Consider the following 7856-nt stretch of genomic DNA (forward strand, 5'->3'; position numbering starts at 1 on the left):
CTTTGCACCTTCATTTTGCTCTCACCTCTCTTTCGTGGATCTCCCCAGAACCATACACAGCTCTAAACTAACCAGCAGACCATGGCCCTCACACAGCTGCAATGCATAGCACAGCCCACAAGTGCCTGCAATGATTAGACTGAATTCATCCAAAGCCTTAAGCAACAATGAAGCATATTCAATATAAGGCAGTTGGAAAGAGGCGGGGTCTGACTGAGTTCACTGATGTTATTGTACAGAAAGTTGTTGCATGATCTTTGGACTGTGTAAAGTTACATAGATTACTTATGAATTTCCAGTTACCACCTTTGTCCCAGGACCTGTATTTAAATTATTCCATGGCTGGGAACCCTGATGTGCACATTTGCAGCACTCACACTATAGGAACTTTTATATATGTACAAATATAGAGCACTAATACATTTAGCACTGCCACAAACGCCCCAACTCCACATGATAGATAGGGAACATACAATGCTCTTTCCATATACTCATGTGATTCCTTCTAGAGCAACCATCATCTTCCTCATTACCATTGCCTTCCTCCTCGTCACTAGAGGTCCTCATTCTTGCACCTCCCAAGGACTACATCTCCTTCTACTGCCCCTAGGCTGAGATGCCACTTTATAGTATATTGTTATGCTTGATGCATATTCAGGAGGTGTTTCTCCTTCTCTTTATTTGCATTTTTTCACCTCACTAATGGTGAAGTGTCTTTTACCTGTAGGTCAGTATAGCATTGATCTCAATGTATTATCATATATATCAATTCATTACCGTAGGCCTTTTGTGGTTATGCATTACATTTAACATTACTGCCCTTCCTGGTTGCTCAGTCTGGTCTTAAACAGTTGTTTCAGTTTTTTCTAAGCAGTGATGTACTTGTTAAGTTGGAGGGTGTTCTTGGAAGCCCCTGTGCCACTGAAGGTTGCTTTATCCATGAGAAAAGTCCTGAAAACATACACATTGACTTTGCTGTCTGGGTGAAAGGTCCCAGGCATGTGTATGCTAACTTTGCCTTTGCTCAACATACAGATGTGGCATGTAAGCCCTTGTGTTATAGCCAAACTACTTTAATATCAACCTACTATAATTTATTATAACGAACATATAATCAAAATATAAAGAAATATAAAATCTATAAGAATATAAGTGAGCAGGGCAGCCCTACAGACTACAGAGTAAATAAGGAAGTGCTATTTACTCCTTCTCATAACACAAGAACTAGTGGTCACCAAAAGAAATGAATAGGCAGCAGGTTTAAAATAAACACAAGGAAGTAATTCTTCACACAATGCACAGTCAATCTGTGGAACTTTTTGCAAGAGGATGTTGTGAAGGCCAAGACTTTAACAGGGTTTTAAAAATAGCTAGGTAAATGCATAGAGGATGGGTCCATCAATGGCTGTTTGCCAGGGTGGGCAGGGCTGGCATCCCTAGCCTCTGTTTTTTCAGAAGCTGGGAATGAGTGACACTTGATAATGACCTGTTTTGTTAATCCCTCTGGGGTACCTGGCACTGGCCATTGTCAGAAGACAGGAAACAGGGCTAGATGGACCTTTCCTCTCACCCAGTATGACCATTCTTATCTTCTTAATGAGAGTCTTTCTATTGACTTCAGCAGGTGTTGGATTGATCCCAGGGTCTGACAGTTCCATGCCAATTGAAGGAATGGGGAATGGTATAGAATTTAATAGCTTAAGAGATCAGCTCTGCTCCCATTGAAGTTAATAGCTAAATTCCCCACTGACTTCACTGGGCACACCATCTGACTATAAATAATAGCAAGGCTTACTGACTGCTGGGCCATGGTGAGTTGCAAATCCTTCATCCGCTGAAACACCTCATCTTGCAGTAACTCCTGTCACTAACAAATCCCTGATTTGGAATGCTGTGTGGCTGGCCGATAATGGAAGGAGTGTGACTCTTGTGCTACCCACCAGTCAGTGAATAGCTCTTAATTGTTGATAGCCTAGTGTTTGCCAGAAAGAGCCAAATTCACATCACTAAAGCTTCAGGATGTAGACAGCTTGGAATCCACTTTCAACTGAATTCTTTCATCTGAGCATGAATGCTGGCTTGTGGCTTGGCTACTCTGCTGGATTTCAAGCTCCAAATGTGCTACTCAAAGAAATGTCACGTTTTTTCGGCCCTCTCTCTCTCCCCTTCCTTTTTTGTCTTAGCAAAAATTATTAGCAGTGAATGCTTTCACGTCCATCTCTTAGCATTCTGAATAGCCACACTTGGAGATGTGTATTACAACCTGACTTTTTTAAATTGTGTATCTTTTTGAGCACCCACAAGCATGCTGGGTGCGTCACAGAAACAGATAGACACGGGTCCTGCCCTGGAAGAGCAAGCTGTTTAAACTGGTGCATATGGTCAAGAGAGGAAGGGAGCCAGGCAAAGAAATGGCAATTATGTTCCTTAGGAAGGCATGTACATTTTTTGATGCTTCCATTAAAGTTCATAGTTGTGGTATCGCATTTTTTCTTCCTTTGGAGGAGGGTGTTCTCTTTTGCTCTCTCTCTCTTTTAAAATACTCTGCTAGAGAGCTCACGTTTTGAGGCCATGGCAAAAACAAGGTATTTTGCCCTATTGTGTTTACCACTTATGTTGTAGTATCACCTAGGATTCTCAACAGGTTGGTTCCAAATGAGCTTGGTGCTGTATAAGCATAGAGTTATTGATGGTCCCCACCCCAAAGAGTTTGCAGTTTGAGAGAAGACATATCAGGTGAATGAGGCCAATAAGCAAGGGTAGAAGGAGGGAGAAGGTAGCTAAAATACAGTGGGTGAAATCCTGACCCATTTTAGTCCATGGCAAAGCTCCCACTTGGTGAATTACAAAATGGATTTCCATCCAGAAGGCCAGTCACCAGATAGGGTTTGTGCTGGTGATTCCCGGGTGCCACTAGGGAGCTGTAGTCATCAGTTTCCTTTCAACACAGGAATTAATTTAAAGAGCTACCAAACCTCATGGAGAAAGTGAATGAGATTCTGGGCCAGATGCGTCTCCCTGATATGGAGATACTATTTGAGAGGGGTGGAAGTTCTTCAGCCTGCTTCTGTTTGTGCAGGTGGGTTAGAAGATGTCTCTGCCATTGTGCCTCCCTTGGGGTTTGGGTGAACAACTTTCAGTGCTGCTAGGATCTCCAGAGGAGCCCTGCTCCAGCAATGCACTGAATAAACACGTCTCAGCCTGCCCTTCTGTTGTCCTATTTTACAGAGTAGTGGATGCCTAGGGCCATCCTTAAGGATACGCAGAATACACAGCTACGTAGGGCATCCAGAAATCTGGAGTGCCAAGTTGTTAGGTACCTCAACCCAGCTGCATGTGATCGTGTGCCTATGGACAGCTCTGAGCAGCATCTGCTGGTTCCCCTCTCGCCCAGTCCCTCCCACACAGCTGCTCACTCTCTTCCACAGCATCAGAGCTGCCTTCCTTTTCCCTTCCCCCACCCTCTCTGCCCACTTGGTGAGACATTCAGAAAGTACTGTATGTTAATGCTTGTGTATGGACTGCGCGATCAGGAGTGCCATGCTGCCTGTGGTGTCTACATAGCTGTTACTGCTTTACTGTCCAAGGCTGGGTCTACACTTGCCCCCAACTTCGAAGGGGACGTGTTCATCAGGGCGACGGGAGATTACTACACAGCACTTCGTTAGGCTAATTCTCCCCCCACGGCAACTTCAAAGCTTCAAACTTCGAAGTGGTGGCATGCGTGTAGCCGCAGGCACATCCAAGCACCCGGGTTACTTCAAAGTGCCCATGGCTACACGCATGCCGGCACTTTGAAGTTTGACACTGCGAAGTTGCCGCGGGGGAGAGTTAGCCTAATCAAGTGCTGCATATTTACCGCAGCACTTCATTAGTAATCTCCCATCACCCTGATTAACATGCCCCCTTCAAAGTTGGGGGCAAGTGTAGACAATCCATGAGTACAGCAGCTTCCAAAACAATGGCCAAATTCTGTTTTAAGAAGTTCTGGTATAGCCTCAAATCAGTTATGTTGCAGGGGTGTTCATTTCTTACAAGGACTGCAGAACAAAATTGGTGGCCACTTTCTGCCGCCACCATCAGTCTTCCCCAGTGCAGATTCTGGTGGCAGCTGTGAATAAATGTGGAAAACAATTTTAAGTAGATACTACAGTGGCTGAATACTCCACCAATACCGTAGGCAGCCTGTTAAACATGTCCTCCTTTCCACCAGGAATGGGAATTAAATGAAGGGAAGATGGGCAAGATGAGGGTACTCATCAAACTTGATAGGGACAATCTTATTTCTATACAGCATACAGTATGGATCAGGCTTGCTTCTTGATTATCAGTCACTAGAGGGCACTCCAAATATTTTTTCAAAGAAAGTGTGCAATTTAGCAGTCAAAATGTGCTATTTCTTTTTTTAGTTGATTGTTATGCCAGAGCTACTAGGGCCTTTTTCAAGCTGTTGGGAACAGAAAATGTCACCAAGACACATATTTAGTAGGGGTAGAAGAGAGAAGGGTTTCTAGCAACTTCAACAAAATATGATCTGGATTGAAATGGATGTATTATTTGTGTTACAGTAGTGTCTAGGAGACCCATTATAGCAGGCTTTGTGCTGTGCTAGAGGAGGAGAGGTCCCGGGTATTCCCCACCATGGAAAGACAGGACCAGGAAAAAGGAACTGGAGTTGGGCAGGAGAATGTGGTCCACAGTGACTCTGCTGAAGCGAACGCACTTGATCCAGATTGACAGTGGTTAGTCTTGTTCCTGGGAATATCATGTCATATAGAGCTCTGGAAGGGACCTTGAGAGGTCACCAAGTCCAGTCCCCTGCACTCCCAGCTGGACCTATCACTGTCCCTCACAGATTTTTTTTTTCAAATCTAACATGCCCCTAACCCTTGAAAGGCCCCTCAAGGACTGAACTTGTGCCCTGCAGGGATTCTGTGATTCTTGCATTTGGCGCAATAGTAAATTTGCAGAATTCCCCCAGGACTAAATGTTAACAAAACAGAGCTTGGCTTCCAGTCCTTATCCATGGACTATTTAATGGAAGAAAAACAAATTCCATCCTTAACTCGCAGTCCTAAAGGAGGACTAAAGGGCGGACAGGAAGACAAGCTAAAGAACAAATAGCTTCAATGCTATTTCATCAATTAGAAAAACACACTCTTTGGATAGTGAAGTGCAATATATGGCACTTCAATTAAGCTGATAGAACAGCTCTATCTGGCTTTTACTGTTTAAACAGAACTATTTAGAGGCTAACACACACTAGCCGCGTCTATACGTGCCAGCTACTTCGAAGTAGCTGCGCCAACTTCGAAATAGCGCCCACCACGGCTACACATGGCGGGCGCTATTTCGAAGTTGACATCGACGTAAGGCAGTGAGACGTCGAAGTCACTATCCCCATCAGGAGATGGGAATAGCGCCCTACTTCAACGTTGAACGTCGAAGTAGGGCACGTGTAGCCGTTGCACATCCCGCAACATCGAAATAGCGGGGTCCGCCATGGCGGCCATCAGCTGAGGGGTTGAGAGATGCTCTCTCCAGCCCCTGAGCTCGATGGTCACCGTGTGCAGCGGCCCCTTAAAGGTCCCCGCCCCCTGCCTTCCTGTGCAGGAAGCTGAGAGAGCGTGCAGGCAGCAGCCCAGCCATGCGGCCAGCCTGCACGCCCCTCTGCAGCCACACACCCCCGCCCCCCCCCCGCTGCAATGGCCTCCCGCCAGCCCCCCAAGCGCCCCCAGGGCACCCCCCCCAAGGGGATCCAGGGCTCCCAGCCTGGCAGCCAGGCTGGGAAGCGGCAGCGGGGCCCCTCCTGGATGGAGGCCGAGCTGCGGGACCTGCTGGGGCTCTGGAGCGAGGAGGAGGTGCTCCAGGTAATGGGGAGCAAGAGGCGGAATGCGGATGTGTTCGCTCGGCTGGCCGAGGGCCTGGCCGCCCGGGGTCACCCTGCCCGCACTCCTGACCACGTCAGGAGTAAGGTCAAGGAGCTGCGGCAGGGTTACGCCGGGGCCCAGGATGCGGCCGGCCGATCTGGGGCCGCCCCCGTCACTTGCCCCTTTTACAGGGAGCTCAGGGCCATCCTGGGCCCCCGGCACACCTCCTCCCCTCCAGCCACTCCTGATACCTCAGCCGACGAGCCCCAGCAGGCCCCAGAGGCGGAGTCCGCCCCGGAGGTAATCCCCGCACCCCAGGGGCCCCCCCAGGAGCCCACCCTTGGGGCACCGGAGGAGGAGGAGGAGGGGGCATCCTCCTCCAGCGATGGGGGGCTCCGGATAGACATCCCATCCCGGAGCTCCAGCAGGGCGTCCACCCACCGGGTGTCCCCCGACCATGGGAGCAGACCATCAGGTATGTACCGCCCCGGTGCACACCCCCAGGGTTGAGGGGCAGGGGTAACAGACATGACCAGGGCCGTCCACATGCCCAGATGACCATGGCCCCAAGGACAGCAGTGGCATGTCCCTCACAGGAGTGCATCAGCCCCTGCCCCCACAGCACGACAGTGCCATGCCCCATCCCTGGGGATGGGGGGAGCGGAACCTAGGGTCCCCCGGAGGGAGAGGGTGGGACACCCAGCAGCAGCAGCAGCATCTCCTGGGGACGGGGATGGGGAACCAGCAGCAGAGGGGTGGGGGGACAAGGGCCACGGGTCAGGGCCCAGACTAACGGCTGTCTCCACTCTTCTTCCCCCCCTGTGTTCTGCAGCTGCACCATCAGAAGGACCGGAGAGCGCCGGCGAGGTGTCAGTGGTCCTGGAGAGCCCACCGGGGCCATCAGTCCAGGCCAGCCCCTCGGCGGAGCACCAACCGGCCCCAGGGCGGGGACGACGGCGGAGCCAGCACTCCAGGACGGCGATGGACCCCCAGCTGCTGGCGATCCTCTGTCGGCAGCTGGAGGTCTCCGAGCAGCGCCTGCGGGTGGAGGAGCGGCGCCTCAACCTTCAGGAGCGGGCGCTGGCCTGGCGCCAGGAGGCATGGGGGGACTTTATGCACACGTTTGAGCATGTCACGGACTACCTGGCCCCCCATGCCGCGCCGGCTGCCGCTCTGCCCGCCCTGCCTGCTCCACCCGCCGCTCCACCCGCCGTCTCATGGCCATCCACCACCGAGGGGGACCTGGGGCCAGCTGACACCCACCGGCCATATCTGCCGGTCCCCCCGGCCCCCAGCCAGCCCTGGCCAGGGCTGAGGCCGAGGCGCGGGTCGCAGCCGCCCACCCCCAGCGCTGGACATTAGGGGGTATGGGGCCCAGGACGTGGCTCCCCTCTCCCCCTTTGTATATATCCCCTTCAGTTATCTTTTTTAAATAGTTTGTATTAGACCCCTGTTATGTTATTATGATGATACCTGCCCCCCCCATGTAAATAGTTCTCCCCTTCCTTGTCTTCCCCTTTTTTTCCTGTCATCTTATCTTATTATAATACATATATATATAATATTTATTTTGCCTGTAAATAGTTATGATAATAATAATGAGTTCAACATATATTCTGGTTTGACGAACAACATGTCTGTTTTTATTTACAAGAAAAGTGTGGGGGGATGTGCTCTTGGGTGCTCTGTGGTGTGGGCGTAGGGGCAGGGAGTGTTGTGGAGGATGGGGGGGTGCAGTGGGGGGCCTGCCAGCGTTCACCCCGCGGCCTCGTCGAACTGGGCCCGCAGGGCATCCCAGACCCGGGTCCCTTCGGGGTCCACCTGGCGACTGGGGGCAGTGGGTGGCTGCAGATCGGCCCTGCCAGCCTCCACAGCCCAGCCCTGAAAGAAGGCCTCCCCCTTGCTCTCGATGAGGTTGTGGAGGGCGCTGCATGCGCCCACAATCTGGGGGATGTTGGTGGGGCCCACATCAAGGCAGGTGAGGAG

At 50.9% G+C, this 7856-nt stretch overlaps 1 long non-coding RNA gene across 1 annotated transcript; it reads left to right on the forward strand.

The window, feature by feature from the left end:
* Positions 1-2999: 2999 nt before the first annotated feature.
* Positions 3000-7473, forward strand: LOC142015272 (uncharacterized). Its single transcript, XR_012646114.1, has 3 exons — positions 3000-3079; positions 4569-4742; positions 6703-7473. It is a non-coding gene; the product is annotated as an uncharacterized LOC142015272 (long non-coding RNA).
* The last annotated feature ends 383 nt before the right edge of the window (positions 7474-7856 follow it).

This window comes from Carettochelys insculpta, chromosome 6, assembly GCF_033958435.1.
Source record: "Carettochelys insculpta isolate YL-2023 chromosome 6, ASM3395843v1, whole genome shotgun sequence".
In the NCBI taxonomy this organism is placed as follows: domain Eukaryota; kingdom Metazoa; phylum Chordata; order Testudines; family Carettochelyidae; genus Carettochelys; species Carettochelys insculpta.